This window comes from Cyprinus carpio, chromosome B6, assembly GCF_018340385.1.
Source record: "Cyprinus carpio isolate SPL01 chromosome B6, ASM1834038v1, whole genome shotgun sequence".
In the NCBI taxonomy this organism is placed as follows: Eukaryota; Metazoa; Chordata; class Actinopteri; order Cypriniformes; family Cyprinidae; genus Cyprinus; species Cyprinus carpio.
Genome location: NC_056602.1, coordinates 7544825 through 7564144, shown reverse-complemented (window position 1 = coordinate 7564144; position 19320 = coordinate 7544825). Strand labels below are relative to the sequence as shown.

General features: G+C 37.2%; 1 pseudogene; it reads right to left on the bottom strand.

Moving 5' to 3' along the window:
- Positions 1 to 4469: 4469 nt before the first annotated feature.
- Positions 4470 to 12820, bottom strand: LOC109092071 (annotated as a pseudogene).
- Between the last annotated feature and the right edge of the window lie 6500 nt (positions 12821 to 19320).

Below are 19320 nucleotides of genomic sequence, written 5' to 3'. Positions count from 1 at the left end.
GAACAAGTTTGTTGAAGACTCACGTCACTCTGTCTGTTCCTTTTACACCCATATCAGTAGCATCTCTCTATCTCAACCTCGGAAAATTTATAATTGAGCACCCCCTTTAAGGCACAATGTACAACCAGCTGTCAACTGAGTGTATAACAAAAGCAGACATTTTTAAACAACAACATTCCCTTCAGACGATTCCACCCCTGTGTGTTTTTAAAGATGGGACTTTTACAAGACAGTCTTTTAGCATCAAATCCCTCGGGCAACAGCGGCTCCATGCTAACAGTTTAACATTGTATCTTTAATAGCATGAAAACAGCATGACTGATGCGGCACGTCTCATTCAGCAACTGACAAACTCAGAGCACAGAGAGAAAAACACACAGCACATGTGCAGTGGGCGAGTCTCCAGGGACCACCTGACACATCGCTCCATAACAGCAGGTGAGGTGGGAGCGGTGCGGAGACATCCTCAACTTCACCTCTCCCAGCAAAAGATTTATGAACCTCTGTCAGAGCCCCACAACTAATGAGAGAGAAGATGGGCGAGAGAGGGAGGGAGGGAGAGAGGGATGAATGGATTGAGAAAGGCTATAGGGAATATGATGAGAATAACTAATAAAGGCATATGGCTTCGGAGAGAGGTAGACTCTAAAGGCTCACTTTGAGGCTATTGGTCAAGGAGATTTTTAATGATCGGGGTGCAAGTGATATATCTGCATTAATCTGTTCTTCCAAATATTGCTTTATCTGTTTTTAAACAATTCGATACCCTTTGTAGGGCTCTGTTTTAGTTTTTCCCAAAATCCATTTTATATTTTGCCAGCTTCTGTGTTTACTTTATTATTATTATTATTATTATTTGTTTTAATGGTTTAACTAAATTGTAATCAAATGAATTCATAAAACCTAAAAATTCAAGATTTTTATTTGTCACATACAGAGTTATATGTAGAATACAATCTGCAGTTAAATGTAAATATGGTTCACTCTAAATAAAATGCATAAGGATAAACAAAATAATTAAAAAGTTAACTTGAGGTAGTCCAAAGACTATGACTGCATACAATAGAGCTGATACAACAATGATAGTTCAAGTTCAATTCAAGTTCAATAACTAGTCAAATGTACAGGTAATGTGCAAAATAAAGAATGTTTTAAAAAATAAATAACAGTAATAGTGTTATTAGTTACAGTGTTAATAGATTCTGTTTTGTTTTATAATTTTAATATAAAAAATAGTCAATCAAATGAATGTATAAGTTTAATTTTTTTTTTAAATCAAATGTAATCAAAAGAAATTTGAACAATTCCTTTCATTTTTTTCATAAAAAAGTGTTGATTTTTGGAGTTTTAATTAGCATTGACAAACAATTGTGATATTCCTTAAAATAATATTTTAATTAACTCTAATTATTTTTATTGTTTCTATTATTTTGAGAAATACCTTCTCGTACAATAGTGAACTAACGCACAACATTTTCGTCATAATTTCTTCAAGGTAAACCAAACTTTTATTTTGGCGAGTAGCAGTGAAGACTTTTGAGTTTTGTGTGCAAATTTTAACAATAGTTAGTTATATCAAATGAAATGGTGATATGCTGGTGAAGTGAGTCTCAGAGCACCTCTTGACATGAAGTTTGTCAAGAAACATTGTTGATGAACATTGTCCTCATATAGTGAGAAGGCAGAGACTGAAAACACCAAGAGCGCATGTGTAGACTAAACTTCACTGCTATTTCACAAAGAAATACACGTGGAATATGCAGACTTCATATTCCAAGCAGTCCTATACTTAATCCATATCACAGTTTGATTAAGTGAATAACCGTGCTAATTTATCCAAATTTTGCCCAATTACGTTACACAGTAAATTCCATTTTAATTAATGGTGTTTTTAGCATCGTGTAAATCAGGGCCCTGTTTTTATCACTGAACTTCATAGGGCAATGGAGTGAATGATACATACTGATATTATTAGAATTGTTTAAATCCACAAATTGCTTTCTGAAAAGTTCTCACAGACAAATGCAAATCTCCAATATAAAATATTCCAGGATGTCATTTCAACTTAATTCCAGTGAGTTCACAGGCAATGCCCTGAAGAAGTTCTCCTCCAAAAGCTGAGGATAATTTCAGCCTCAGGGGCGCATCAACCTCAGCGCTGCAAGAAAAATTCAGAGGCCCCACTCCACCAAAAATAAACAGGTAAATATGAACAAGCCTGCGGCATGGTGGGAAATTATGCAAATTTCATTTCCACTGAGGTGAATCTTGACTTGAGCTTTACTGATCGTGGAAGTAAAAATATCACAGTAGCGACTGGCTTTCAACAGAGAAATATATCTCCAAACAGCTGAGAGGTATATAAAATTGTGACAGACATGTAAGTATTGTCTAAAATTTGGTGATGGTTTGGTAATGGGAGTTACAACTGGTGAGGAGCTGCACACTTTTGGCAACCATTTGCTGCTTTGCTGCAAATTTGCAACAAAACAACCACAAGTTTGCCACAAATCAACAGTCATATTTGTCCTATTTTGCACGTTTGAAGTGAGTTTCTAAAGTATATTCAAAAAGCAACTGTGAAATAAATCATTTTATTTTAAATATTTTATTATGCATCTTTTTAAAGAATTAATAGATTCATCAGGCATGCAAGGAGGAGAGGATCTAAAGATGTACAGTTTATGAGGGCAACTATGTGGCATAATTAAAAAATATGAAGCAGTGCAGTATTGATTCACATCCAATATAGACAGATGAGCTGGAGAGGTTATGTATGCTCACAGAAGGGACCATATCAACATGAATTTGCCTGATTCCATCTTTAAACATATTCCCATAAACATTTAAACACATTCCATATAGCCCTTTAGGGATTATGATAGAACATCTCTAAGACTGCATGAAATTAAAACCTGTTCATATGAAACAGTTTTTTTAATAGGTTGGTGTACATCACCCTTAGCAAAGAAATGTATTGTTTTAATTTATTTAAAGCATGATGCATTTGAAACAGGCAGCCTGAAGCCAAACTCATCCCCATTCAAGCGCTTGTCTGAACGGTGCATTTTAAAGACATTTCAACTGTTTTCATGTCAACGCTAATATAACATAGTGTATTCATCAGTCAATTAATATTTGCTATATTAACCTGAGCTATAGCACAACAGATGTTTGGCTGGCATGATCCTTTTAGGATGCTGGAAGATGCTGTATCTAAACTGTCTGGCTACAGAACATATCTTTTTCCACTGATGGCCTTTCAAAAGTAACTACCGTTGAAATAAATTGTTTTGAAAACAAATTAACTGTATCACAGAATTGTATTACAGATTTACATAAATGAATAAACTTAATGTGATGCATATAAGAAAAGGAAAGACTTCTGCACTCAAAATTAATTAATTAATCAAAAAAAAATATTGGCGCTTTTGATTAAACTTTAGCAAAACTATTAGCATCTATTTGATTTTAATGATATTTAAGCAAATATATAAAAACAGCAGAGGGCCTAACACAGATCCTTGCAGCACTTCATATTTTACCACTGTAAGGTTAGATACTTCCTAATTTACAGTGACAAAATAGTAAGTGTAGGACAGGTAGGATCTAAACAACCCAATCCCTGAAAGGCCAAGCCCTGCAGAGTTTAGTTCCAACTCTGATCCAACACATATACCATGTAGTTTGCAAACAGGCCTAAAGGACTTCATTAGCGGAAACTAAACTCTGCAGGGCTGTAGTCCACCAGGAACTGTGTTTTGCACCCCTGATCTAAACCATCTTAATGCTTGTTCCTGAATACTAATGTTATTCTGTAATCTATCTATCAGTCTGTCATGATCTATGATGTCAAGCACTGCACTAAAATCGATCTAAGCACTGAAATACAGCCTTAGTCAGGTGCTAGAAGCAAGTCATTTGTAATTTTACCAAGAGCAGTTTTAGACATTTTAGACACAAATCTAATATATGAAACATAAATCATATATAACATACTTTCAGGAGGTCCTGCACCATCTAGGCATCTGTCATTGAGACGAACATGAATGCTACTGGATGGTTGAGGTATTACAGACCTCAAACTGTGAGCTGCCTCATTCAGAGCACTTTCCTTTATAGAAAGTTGAATTCTCACTACAGGACCCACTCTAACATGAAAGACGATTCAAGGGACTTTCTTTGCCAAAGAAGTACATGTTCTACATTTCAAAAATAGACAGTGACAGAGCCTTTGCGTGAATCAAACATCATCCTCTGAGACGCTTCAGTATTTTTAGTATTTTCTGCAGCCGCTGCACCAGTGGCTCCATGTCTGACTGAGAGAACACCAATAACACATATATTCCCTGTGAGTGCTTGTGCGTTTACTTGAAAGGGAAATGGTGCATTTCTCTTCAGGAGAACAGAGAAGACATCCTGCAGCGACACTCACTCCCGCCGGAAACCAGAAGGAAGGGAGGGAGGGATAAAGAAAGAGGAGGTGGGATTTTCTTTTAATGATACTGTGTGTGTATATATGTGGCAAAAGTTAGGATCAGTGTGTCCAAGACATTGTTTATCCAAAGAGTTGGATCTCCAAGTACATTTCAACAGTATAAATACAGTCCCACATAAATACATCCTCCACTTAAGAAATCAAACAAACAATAACATTGATGAAACAAACAACAGTAGGCAGTAACACTGACCCGATCTAAACCAATGGAACCAAAAAACCCAACAGTATGTCAGTGAATTGGTTTGATGGGCTCTGCACTGGGTGAGGTTGATTTGCATGAAATGAAAGTTGCACCATGCAGATACACATGTGCTTTTACAATATGAAAGCACTAATGAGACAAAAGGAACGGGGAACAGCAGAGAGACACAAACGAGAGATGACAGAAGCTTGACCAGGACACGGGGTTGTGGAGAACTCTACTGGAGGTCTGAGACTAGACAAGCTCAGGTGGCTTAGATTTAGTTCATATAAGATGCTGTGAATAATGATGTGGCTTGTAGGTTTGCTCTGTTAGATGGGCAGCTGGAACTTGACATCAACCTGGGCCTCTTTGGCCAGCGATACAATTTCAGAAAGCTTTACAACCTAGAGAAAAAGATCGAGAAAGGTATGGTAAATATTTCAGAGTTGACCTTTAACTGTCCTAAATTTTAATAGTAAAATGCAAAAATTGATGATTGTTGATTTAAAAAAAAAAAAAAAAAAAAACTGTACATAACAAATACAGTATGTTCTCCATGGCTACTGTGATCATACAGTGGTTCCGCATTCAGGGAGGAAAGACAAATTGCTTGTAGCTGGAAATCTGCTTTGTATAGTCATTGTATAATAATGAGATTTGATTTGATTCTATTTGACAGCAACATTTGCTTTCATTTTTCCTTTTGTACACTTTCGCCTTTTTAATCAACACAGGTGCAATTTGTTACCGTTATTTATTGGATTAGGTGGCATGAATTAACAATGAACAGCATTTTTTTTTTTACACACCATTTTCTAATCTAGATTAATTTATTCATAATTTATTTGCTTGATTTGTTTATTCATAATACATTAATGCAATGTATTCTGCATTTTTATATTTATAACTTGAAATATTAATATATGCAGAAATCAATATTATAAAAGCTGTAAAAGTATGTTTCATTGTTAGCTCATAAAACTTAATGAATTAACTACTATTAATGAATTGAACCTTGTTGTGAAGTGTTGTAAAAACATTTTTTCTTATTCTCCAAAAAAAGAAAAAAAGATGTGTAAACGCTGCCATTTTAAACATTAATGGCAGGTAAAGTTATGGGAAGTTTTGTCCCATCTCTTGAGAAAGTGATAGCAGTTTGGAACAACTGAGGGGTTACTAAACGATGACAGATTTTTAATTTTTGGGTGAACAACTCCTTAAAAACCTCATATTTCTTTGGACTATCAATTTGACTCCTGAACCATGATGGGCAGATTCATCTCTCCACTTCCACCCCATGTCAGTTTCAATTTGCCCATATGCATACATAAATAAGAGAAACGCACCATTTTGGCCGCCTCGTCCAGATCATCACAGGCCAGGATCTTCAGAGGGCTGGCAGCGATCAGAGCCTTGGCATCGTCCACCTCTTGTTCCTGGAGATCAGACAAGCATGATGAGAGTGAGATTAAGTACAGAAAACATGAGCCACCTGCACAAATATCCCTTTCCAGACACCTTTTTTCTTTTTTGTCATGCTTCTGTCAATGTCTCCTCTCTCCCAGACATTCCAGGTCTTCTTGGGGGATTTGTGCTACCTTTTATTGATACAGACAGTACAGTGTTCTCACAGTTTTTGACTAATGAATTTCCAGGAATTTTCAATCAACTTCCAATTCATACAAAATCAAAAAATAACCTATAACCAAGTTGCACGCAAGTTGTACTTTATACAATAGCAAAATCTAACCGATGACATGATTTTAAAATAGTGTGTAGCTACAAAAATCCATATTTACTATACTAATTTTATTTAATGAATACACTCTGATAAGCCTTTGTGTCCTGTTCAAGTGCTTGTTCTTTTGGGTATAACTGATAATATGATTCAATTTTTCAGATCAGCACCCTTTTAAATAAAGCATGGGAACTGAAAATATTTCAAACTAAACCTTCACCTCTCCATTAATCAAAGTCACCCGCCCCATTAATCACAATCATAGTATTAAGTTCGGTCTCTCTCACCTTGTAACCGCACTACGATTGGGATTTTCAGTTCTAAGTCAGTGACAGCCATGATAATGCCCTGTGCGATGACATCACACCGCATGATGCCACCAAAGATGTTCACCAAAATAGCTTGGACCTGTTACAGAGAACACAGAAAAACACTGAATACTTTCTGGCATAAGAGATGTGATAAAAGAGCGGCAAATAAGACAAGAGCCAATGTAATTCCCATGATCATGATATTACCTTTTTATCAGAGGTGATGAGCTTGAAGGCCTCCGTCACCTGCTGTGCAGTGGCTCCGCCTCCAACATCCAGGAAGTTAGCAGGTGTTCCACCATGTAGTTTAATTATGTCCATGGTGGCCATAGCGAGTCCAGCCCCATTGACTAAACACAGGTGACATCAAATGTATAGTTTACACATACACATATTCAAACGGTCGTACTTTATATTGTGTCCCTAATACCTGTGTACTTACAAAGTAACTACATGTGTACGTAGTATGTAACCACAGTGTAAGTACACATTGAGGAGTTGGTTCTCGAGTTGGAGAGTTGGTGCGCCACTGTAATACCAGTGTACTTACATGGTAACTCCTCAGGAACTGTCCACTTAATATAAAGTGTAACATTCTGGACACCAACCACAATTTATATGTAAAGCCTAACTTACTGTCTGCTGCTGTGTAACATCAGAGTAATTACACGGTAAATCTAATATAATGTGTAACACTTTCTTTACCAAAGAGTGCTGTTAGTCCCGTTACACATTTGTACACATTTCATTACCAAAAAGTGATGTTACCAATGTCCTGTTACACATTTGTACTTACACATACCATTCAGTGGGTTGTTACATGGGTGTAGTTACACAAACATTAGAGCTGTAGATACTATGTACCAATGTGTACTTAAACTTTGGTTACATACTACATACACAACTAGTTACTATGTAAGTACACAGGTATTAGGGACACAATATAAAGTGGGACCATGCCAAAAATCATGAAGATATTTGTGAATTTCCAACGGTAAATATATCAAACCTTAATTTTTGATTGGTAATATGCACTGTTAAGAATTCATTTGGACAACTTCAAAGGCGATTTTCTTAGTATTTAGATTTTTTTGCACCCTCAGATTCCAGATATTCAAATTGTTATATCTTGGTAAATATTGTCCAATCCTAACCAAACCATACATCAATGGAAAGCTTATTTATTCAGCTTTCAGATGATTTTGAAAAATTGAGTGCTGTGATAATGTTTCTCAAATGGATGGTTGTGGGTTTTTGTACTGACCCAGACAGCCAATAGTGCCGTCAAGGCCGATGTAGTTGAGGTCTGCTTTGGCTGCTTGTCTGTCTCTGATGTCCTCCTGGGTCCAGTCTCGCATGTCGAACACTTTCTTCTGTCTATAGGCAGCGTTTGAGTCAAAGTTGATCTTAGCGTCCATGCACATCACTGCAAAGCACACAAGAAAACATCTATGAATGCACAAAACTATGGGCCTGTTATGGAGTACCACAGTTCACAGCATTTGAAAAACTGACCATGCATTGTTTTTCTGCACTAACACTGTTAAAGCGATAGTTCACCCCAAAAATGAAAATTTGATTTTTATCTGCTTACCCCCAGGGCATCCAAGATGTAGGTGACTTTGTTTCTTCAGTAGAACACAAATTGCAGAGACTGCAATGACTGGAGCTAAAAATCATAATTTGTGTTATACTGAAGAAACAAAGTCACCTACATCTTGGATGCCCTGGGGGTAAGCAGATAAAAATCTAATTTTCATTTTTGGGTGAACTATCCCTTTAAAGCATCTCAGAGCGGCTAAATTCACACTAAATGAACCAACACATTCTGATAAGCAGAAACAATCCATGACAAGAATCCAAAAATCCATATTGCAATATTAATTGTGCAGCCCTAGGACTGAGGTTGTTAAATGTGTACATAATGTATATAAAGTGTAAGGTGTCTGCTTTAGGGTACCAATGCCAGATGAATCCTCCACCATCGGGTTGATCTCCACCATAGATGCATCATACTTGATGAACACATCATAAAGTTTCAACATGTTTTCTGCAGCTTCATTGATCAATGCAGGGGGGAAACCCATCTTCTCTGCCACCTGAGAGAGAGAAAAAAAAAAAAAGAATAAAAACATTTTTCATGCAGGGGTCAATGTGGGAACTGTCTATATACAGTAATACTCTGCACCTCACCTTAATAGCCTGATCCATCTTTATTCCCTGCATGATATCAATAGGTTCTTTCACAATAGCATCAGGATTCTCTGCAGCCACATCCTCAATGTTCACGCCCCCCTGAGAACTGCCAATCAGCACAGGGCCCTGTAGGGGGTGGAGTAGAACCCATATCATTTTAAGGGCATGTGAAACCAGAAAGTGCTGACATTTCAGGTCACGACACAGTAAAAGTAGCCCTCTACTGGCCATTCTGCTTACTGCAGCACAAAGTGGTGATGTCATTTTTGAATGCTTGTAAAAAGACTTTGTACTTGAATGCACATATGCAAAGCAGTTTCATAGATAAACCAAGCAGCAATGGCCCAGTCCGTGACCTCTCACCTGGAAGGACCTCTCCATGGTGATGGCAAAATAATACTCTCTGCGTGGGTATCTGCGCTCGCAGATAAAACACCTGGTTACAGATCCGCCCTGCCTCTCCTGTCTGCTTAGTGAACAGCTTCTTGCCAATCATCTTAGAGGAGATATCTCTCGCTTCCTCTGGCCTGCCGACACAAAGCGAGTGAGAAGAGACAAAGGGGAAACTGAAAAAGTAATAAAGTGATGAACCAATAAAGTAGGCACAAACACTCACGAGTAAACGATTCTGACACCCGGCTCTTTCAATCCCCCTCAAAAGTGCCTTTGCCTCGACCACCCGCCAACACTTGGGCTTTCACCACCAGGTCTTTAGAGCCTGAAAAAAGAAGAAGAATAAACAAGAAAGAGAAAAACCTTGAATAATGCCAACCAAACAGACACAGAAGTACACAAAACACACGGACTTGCTCCAAACAAACAAATACCACGTAACTTGACAGAGATGAAAAATTCACCTACAGAGCTGCTGCGTCCTCAACCAGTGAGTCACACTGTAATTAGCTACAGTCTCGAAACCTACACAGGCACGCCGTCATAAACTCAATTCCGCCTGTTTAGTAAAAACAATAAGTTGGAGTTTTATACAATTTCAACTGGGAGTTAGCTAACTTTTCAATAAACAGACAGAAACTATGCATTTCATTAACACAAAAATGGTATTAATTAAAAATGTCTTATTATTTACTCACCCTCATTTTGTGTTCCAAACCCATAAGACCCATCCTAACAAGGAAATATTAAAGCAAAAATGATCATGCTGTCTTTTTTTATGCTTAATGGCTTGAATTTGACTGTTCTTTACTACACTACAAGTTGTACAAGTTTAAGGCAGTGTTTTTTTTTTAATAAATGAATATCCAGCATGTATGCATTACATTTATCAAATGTGCTAAATACATTTATAATGTTACAAAAGCTTTCTATTTGAAATGAATGCTGATCTTTTGAACTTTATATTCATCAATAAATCCTAAAAATATGTATTATGGCTGAAAAAAAAAAAAACAAAAAAAAAATACTAAGCAGCACAACTGTTTTCAACATTGGTAATAATAAGAAATATTTCCTAAGCACCAAATCGTCATACTAGAATCATTTCCAAGAGATCATGTGGAACTGAAAACTGGAATAATGACTGCTAAAAAATTCAGCTTTGACATCACAGAAATAAATTACATTAAAAATACATTAAAATACTAAAGTTATTTTAATTTGCAATAATATTTGACAATATTACTGTTTTTTTTCTCTTTTTTAAAGTCCCTGGTTGCTTTAAATGTATGGAAAACAGCAGCATGAATGTTCTGATGAACCTCCACAGAACATCAGTCACAGAAGGTTTAGACATCAAGAGGGTGAGTAAATACTGACAGAATTTTCAGCTTTGGGCCGAATGGAACAACAGAATGGACGACTTACCCTTACCCTTAAAGTTGTACCATGTTGGAGCACTAAAAAAGGGAAGTGCCCCACAGAATTCTATTAAACCACTGATATGGCATTGTGAAACTGTAAACATTTCCAACTTTGGCCATGTTGCAATTTTGCAAATAAAACACTCCTACTTTTTGCAACCCTGAATGTATAGTTTAGTGCATTTACCAGAAATTAAATGCACAGCAAATGATTAGACTATTCATTTGGAAACAGTAAGTTAAGGACACACCAAGCAAGTCACCTTTCGTGCTTGTGACACACACACCCTTCCCTCATTATATACAGCACTGCCTGTCCATCACGGGTCTGTGCTGGTGCTGCCTACATTGCTGACAATTAGATTAAAATTTAGGCAAGCCACAATATACAGAGGTGGTGGCAGATCTATGTTTTAGACTGCAGCGTTTGTGAGAACAGCACAACAGCTGAAACACAAACACACAGTGAATTCCAAGACCCTAAATAGGGTAATCTGGCAGTACTGTTCAAAAAAACATTGTAATCTGACCTGCGTAAAAACCATTGCCAGTGGCATTCCCTAAATATATATATACGCTGTGTTGAAATACTACTCAAGATCACTCCAATGTGAAAAATATGTAAAAAACAGTGGAAAAATACAAATGAGTCGGTTTGCATATGTTATGGAACAGTCATGCAGCCTGCATACACTTTGAGAATATTGTCGCCTTTCCTCAATTAGTTGCCCAGCATATGTTCTTACCGATCTGCTTGCGCAACAGCATAAGCCTCATCAGGCGAGCTGGCCACCAAACCGGCGGGCACAGAGATGCCCGCTTCCTTCAGCAGCCCGATGCTCATGTATTCATGCAGGGAAAGGTTCCTCTGCTGCTGCACTGACAGCATTGGAGACGGCTGCTTCCCATGATTACCAAATAGACCCGATGTCCCACCAAGCACCTGGTAATCGAAAGTTAAGAGAGAGAAATACTAATTAAATCCAACACAAATTCTGGCAAATGAGACGGAACAAGTGATAATGTTGCTACAAAGCCATGGTCATATTTACACTGCAAACACTAACTTTTGTAAATTGTTAAATGGAATTAGCAAACAGAAACATAAACAAGCAAAGTCTCAGCTTTGCAAGGAAAAGGATTTTCCCTTCCCCTTGCTCAACAGATTAATACTTAACTACCTTTAGTAGAGTCTTTCAATAATATGTGGGATATTAGAATATGTGGAATCATTGTGTCTATTGAAAAGAACTGTCTGTATACCAGCAATATAAAGATGATTAACAGATGAAATAATGACTAATATTTTGCTGTAATCCAGAGTACACTCAATATAAGAATAGCAGAGCAACTTGGGTTGTCTTACTCAAGGGTACAACCTTCTAATGACCAAACATAAGACATTTATGATATTAAAATTATGATTCAGGAAGGTTTACAGTAAAGGATAATATAATTTTGTTCATTACAACAGGCATATTTGCAGTTTAAGAGTTGCAGTGGTTTAGAGAGTTAATTTTATTAACCAGCTGGCACTAGAATTGAATAGAAACGCTGAAGGTGAAAAAAAAAAACAGACTGGCCCTCTGTCCATGTAACTTAGGTCAAAGTTAACTCGAAAACCCCAGATAACATGTACAGTGTGTAGGATAACCATATAAACAAACAAACACGTTAACCTCCCAGATAGAATTTAACTTAAATCTGCCTAACTCCAAAAGAGCCTTCCGCTCAATAGAAAATGAATAGGTTTGCCAATCTAAGCATTAGTAAATAATGACAGGCAGCTAGCCCTGAAGGCCAATGTCAAAGTAGAATCGCCCACTTGGTCTGTCACTAAAAGTGGTCAAAAAAGCAAGCCACTTCACAAAATGACAGTCGCATATAGTTTATCTGATGTGCGTACGCAAAACTGACCTTAGCTGCCGAGCTAAAAGTCGTCCTGGAGCTGGAATTCCGAAGTCCAGCGGACAACCGGCCACAGATCAGGGACGTCGCCATGTTGCTCTGTGCACAAGCAGCGCAGCACAAAAACAAATGACTGCACGCGCCTGCGTCAGGACGTACGTCGATTGCGCAGCTCCAGTTTGAGAATCGCAACTTGCTATTTCCTTCCGCGTGAACCAAAGCTTACTGTTCAAATCAATTCACGTGTTTACTTTAACAAAGATTTGCTTTCTTTGGGGAATTATGATGATTTAATACCATTTGTGCGTCTCTTAGTGCACAAGCTTCAACCAGATCGTGAAAGATATGCTTTCTGTTAGGAGATTCATCTACCAAATAAGATATAGGTAAGTTTAGACTATGATTGTGATTTCCAGTAAAAGTGTTGCTTAATTATGCTCATGCGGATCCCCAGCATGCACATGTCCTTCCCTCTCATTAGTGGCGGGGGTTTTTGATTCACTCCTCAGTGACTCGAGTCTTTTCAATTCGCTCACCAAAAAGAGTCCTTTTCATACTGACGCCAGTAGATGGCAGCAAGTGAGTGTGTTTTTGTGCATTGTGACACGTTATTGAATCATGCACCTATCATTCTAAAATGGATTAAGTGTTTAAGCCACAATTAATCACAATTAAGCAGATCTATTAATATTTTCTCCACCTTGTCAAGTTCTAGGTATGACTTTTGACATGCGATAACAAAAAAGATGGTAGTTTCTACAGTGGTTAGCTTACGTCATTTGAATTGTGCATAGACATGCAATCAGTTTTTTTGTTTTTTTTCAAAATAATGTTTTCTCCTCCACCTTTTCTTCCTCACACATAGCTCAATGCCTTTATGTAAAACCTATAAAAATGCATGGGCACCATTTTACGATTCTGTAAAATACAAAAACGAGTGATTTTATTATTCCTATTTTTTATTGAAAGGTTAAACAGTAAGTTAAGATGGTACTCCAGGTAAATACTTTAGGTCATAGGGATTCAGCAGACATAAAATTTCGGACTACTGCTATATAACTTGTTTATCTGTTTTAACGAACACAGTTTAAATACAATGTCTGAGGACCGTTCCAAATGGAAAAGACCCATCCCTCAAAACGTCCTGGAGTGGGACTTGGGGCTTCTTGTGAGACAGACTCCTCCTATCCAGGATGTGTCCTGTTAGGAAAAAGAAAAACCGAGCAGTTGGGAGCCTTCACAAGGCACAACCGTACCCGTTACCAGGAAGGTCACCATTGAATCGGGGCGTGAGTTTACTGTCACACAAAAGTGCATCAGTTGTGGCGTCTTTTTCTAATGAGAGTATCAAATTCACATCACACATCTTAAATTCCCTTGCTTATTAGTTAACTTTTCTTATGCCCTGGTGCATTAATACACATGGCTGCATGTAAATTAATTGTTAATTTTTGTTTAGAGAACTTGGGTGAGGAATGTGCCCAGAGAAGAGGTCATGGGAGGAAGCTGGTGTCCGAAAGCTGAAGAACCTTCGCTTTGGATCTGTCTGTTCGTCAACTCCATCAGACTGAAGAAAACTACGCATTATATCACAATCTTCATGCAGGGAGAATTGGACAGGTCTTTCTCAGCTAGCTGAACCAGTTAATTTTGGAGCCAGAGAAGAATGAAGGTAAACCTTTTCTTTGAATGTGTTATTGTCTGTGTATCTCAGTCTCAGGCCAAAAACAGATGGCCCACACAACCACAGATTCATTCATGACAAGTGATAAAAAGCTCTGTCATGTGAGACTATTGCCTGTCTCACACCAATTTGGCAGTCACCAGTACAACAGGTTTTAACAGTTCTGAGCAAATATTAAAATGTTTTTTTTTGAATACAGTATAAGACAGGGTTATTCAAATCTTGCCCTGGAGCGGCCAATGCGGTGCAGAGTTTGGCTCCAACCCTGATCAAAATCACCTGCCTGTGATTTTCTAATGATCCCAAAAAAACATGATTAACATGCTCAAACGTGTGTTTGACTAGGGTTGGAGCCAAACTCTGCACCGCACGTGCGCCCTCGAGGGTAAGATTTGTGAATAACCCTGGGTATAAGTTCAATAAATGATGACATGGTCTTTTTATAAAGCAGCACTCGGTGTGTGGAGATTCTAAGAAATCGGCACGTGGTGAATACAGATTCTGAGAAGAAGTCCACAGTATTTAAACATTAAACCCAAGTGTTGTTGAGGAGATTCTGAGAAGTCACGTACTCAAAATGTGTTGTTAAATTCATAAACATGATAGTTTCATTTCAAAATAGTTAAAAATTAATATTTCATGGTAGTGATTCTCGGTCTCATATATATCTATATTACAACAGGTTCCATTTGTTATATTCAAAAATGTTTTTGGTAAACTTGTGTATGGTACTTCATATATGTAATTTCACAGTATTTCCATAAACTGTGCGTAGTCAGCTTAGCTCATGTGTTTTGCATATGAAGTTGAATTGGGGCCCCCCACAAACGTCATTGTTCTTTTGTACTCAATATTTATTAAGAATTATCAGTATGATATCTTTGAATCTACAAGAGGAAGAAGTCAAAAATCGAGAATCCATTGACTAGACTATTTTGTAAAGGTTAGGTGTTATTAGTGAATAAGCCAGAATGACGACTTTATGTCTGGAAACAACCAGTATATAAGATATGAAGGACTCTGCAGAAATACGAGAAGGGTTTTTGACTATCTCTGAGACTCTGGTACTCCATCTATCTTTTCAGCTCACTTCCTCTTCTTTGGCTTCACTTCGACAACTCTTAGACTCAGACTTAGAACTACCTTACAGTTTTTATTTCAATATTCAGATACCTTGAAACTCAGACTACTTTGATACTCTTGATACTTTGATAATTTTGAATGTTATTTCGGTAAAAAAGGCTTGTTGATTTAAAAACAAATGACTGATTATTTTTAACTTACAATTTTTTATTAATTTTTTGATTACTACTGGTTGGTTTCAGATTCCATCATAATTAGATGGTTAATTAAAAATAGAGCTAACAGTTGGATTTACATTTGTCTATCTTTTGAAGGTTGTTATATATTATCAGTAAGCTTTTATTTCCCAATTATGATTTGTGGATTTCTGTGTCCCTATATTCTTTTTAATAAATTACATATTCTTAACGAGCCTTGACTCGTCTGAATTGGATCTAAATTTTGCATCCACGCCGAAAAAGACTTAAATCCCTGTTTTTTGTTTAATGTAATATGTAATATAATATTGTTCGACGCATAACTATTAAATTAAGATGTACATTACGGATCATAGAGAATAGAATAGATAGATTGACACACAGAAAAGTATCTCTGTCTCCAACTTCAGCAATGCATAATGAACCTTACTTAAGCATAGCTCATCAGGTATATAATCATAACCAGTTTGACAATATCAGACATTGGAGTTGAATATCATAGATTATATTGTAATCTACGAAATCGGTCAGTCTTTATTTTTGTATTAAGGCACAACAGTATATAATATCTTGTTTAATAAACACCAGACTGTGAGTCCAGACGAATATATGACATAGTCCAACAAAAGTCTATGACGCAGCAAAAGTATCTGAATAAAATGTACGTTGATATATTTACATAGGTAATCACTTGAGCACATGATACTAAAAACCAAATCAATTTGGCTTTGGTTCTTCTATGTTGTACTTTTAATAACATTATGTGCGTGAAGTAAGCGTGACGCAATGATAAATTGAGTTTATTTATTCGGTAGTGATGCCCTCAATATATATTATATACGAGTGGTAGATAAGACTGAAAAATTTAGTGATCATCATTTATTAATTATATTGAGCGCTGAATCTGTGCCCATATGCCTAAGGCAGCGAGCAGTAGTGCTGGGCAGTAATTTCCGGGCTGCGGCTTGCAGATTCATTATTATTTTCTTTTTTCTCTAGGTTGGGACATTGAGAGCGGTGGGATGATATTTCCCCCTCTAGATGCATTACTATTACCTTGCGATTAGCCACACCTGAGCACAGCCCCAGGAACTTGCACAAGCCATTGCAAAAGAGTTAAAGCAGAATTTGCTGTATATTAAATAAAAGTACGCATCAATCACCTCGCCTGAGCCTAGACGCTATATTCAGGTTCAGGTGACTGAACTCAACACTCAGGCCTTTTCCTCACCGTCATATTTGGAAGAGCAGGGGCGATTGACTGCTAGAACATAGACACATGCCCTGACAACTTCAATTTGTGAGATTGACATACTTGTAACTTTCATGATTGTCTCGAATGTTATTCCAGCTTCTGCTACAGCCATTAATAATATTAGTGAACACAACATGTTTAGTAAATATATATTCTGAAAGAGCTAATTAAGGCAATATTTAGGTCTTTTATTCAGTCGATATTTTTTTTTGACATGCCGGGTATATTCAGTATAGTCAGCATGTTTATAAGTGATGATATTTTGTTGAATCAAAATATATTTAGGTAACAAGTTTAACAATATAAGATTTGTTAACCATTAACCCGAATGGCTATTCGTGGGTAATCCAAAAGGGCAGTAACATTTTCCCAGCATGTTAAGTATCTTCAGCGGCAACTATATGCTAATTTCTACAGCGGACCATTTTAATATTTAAACAATAACCAGGTTAACCTGTAGTAATAGGATTTGTAATTTTAGTGTACAACGTGTTTACCAATATTTCATCTCATAACTTCCTCATTATCGGAGCAAACTTACTCTTAAGAACGTTCCCACCAGCGACTCACACCTTGGTGGCATTTTTGTAATACTAACTAAAAGCAAGGATTTCAGAACGATTATGTATGCCACATAACCCTTACCTGCACGCAAATAAACAGGTACCTGGTGTTTATCAACCTGGTAGGTGGCAGCTTATTTATAGAACCACGGCCCCTATCAGTGAACTGATTATATTATATTATTCTTGCTATTATATTAAATTATAATTAAATTAAGTATATATTATGATATTATATGCTACTGTAGATTTATTAATAACGTCATGTGGTCATACTCCTTGATTTATTACAATTGAAAAAATATAACTTTTATTATTACAAAAGATAAACAAACGATTGATAGGTATGTTGGTGGAAACAGCGCCCCCATTTATTTCCCGTTCATTTTGATGACCAATAACAGTCTGAATCCGTGGTCCCGGTCTTGCGTGCTAAATGAGTGCCAAAGCCAGCCGTGCCACAGCAAGTTGTTGAAGCATGTACAAGTCAGTAACAGAGAGGTCATCGTCGGTAATTCGCTCAAAGCTTTCGCTAGTTATCAGATTACACAACACTAGGTGGAAACTTCGCTTTCAACCTCTGCTCTCGGACAGAAGTGATTTAAAAAAAGGAGGAGAAGTGATGCCGCTTTGAGTTCCTCAGGATGTGGGGGAGTTTCGTTAGCATCAACGCTAAACCAGAGCCTAAACGTGATGCTGCAAATATTAAAAACACGGTATAAACGACAGTAAACAATTGTTGTATATAACATTTTTAATTTTTGTAATTGTGGTAAGGTCAGAATGTTTTAAATACACAGACGACACCATCATTGAATACTAAAATGAAGTATTGACAAAAAAAAAACCTTCAAAGGAAATAACAACAGAGGTGAGGTTTGACTGGCAGATCGACGATTATTTACAGCAGTAGGACCCTGAAACACGTTAGACGATATTTGGTTGGGAGTGGGGTGTAGATTAGAACCTTATTTTTTGTCTGGTAGTTTTTGTTTTCGTGTGTGTAGAGGTTAGCACATCATCACTGCCATAGATTTTCAAGAGTGTGTGGTGTGAGTGAGTGGTCAGACAACAGCTTTGAGCTTTCCAGGAAACATGAGCCGACACAGTCCAACATCAGTAAACACCAGGATTATAAAAACATCACAAAAATCCTATGCATTGCACCTTTTTAGATGGTTTCCCCTCAAGATTCCTTAATGCATGCACTTGCAATGCAGCTCAATAATAATATATCTTGCATTAAAAGGGAATGCACGTACAAAGGTTGTGGTATAGTAATATAGTAAAAAATCATGCATTGTGCATTTTTTAATGCTTGTTCTAGTAGTCCTGATGCAAGTCTGTGGCAGGGCAGTGGACAAATATTAAAAAGGAAAGCAGGATCATAATTCATATAGAGATTGTATGCTTAAAGGAATGTGGAATGTATAACATGTCCGCCTTTGTAACTATCCTGACTTAGGTTGCAGCAGTCGTAAACATAGCTAACAGAAGAGGTCGAATACATAGTGTGTGGGCCAGAGTATCATTGGGATGACGTTCACACTTTTGAGACGCAGCTCCCACTCAGATGCCTGCACCGTCCTGGCTGTATCTTGTGTCCTCAAATATTATATCAAGGACGCAGACTAGCCACTGAGGACTGAGTTCTCAGCCCCTAGTGTTGTGAATTGGTTTATAATCAAGAAGACAAATGTCGTGCAAAACTAGCATCAATAAGACACACGTTAGTGTCCTGATCTGAAAAAGCCTGCCACTTTCAAGAAACGCGATCAGACACGGACGCAACCTTATCTCACTACTGGCACTATTTCTATCAAGTGAGGCTTTCGGCAAGGCAGTTTCTCTTAGTATGAAAGAAAGAACAAATTGATTCATTC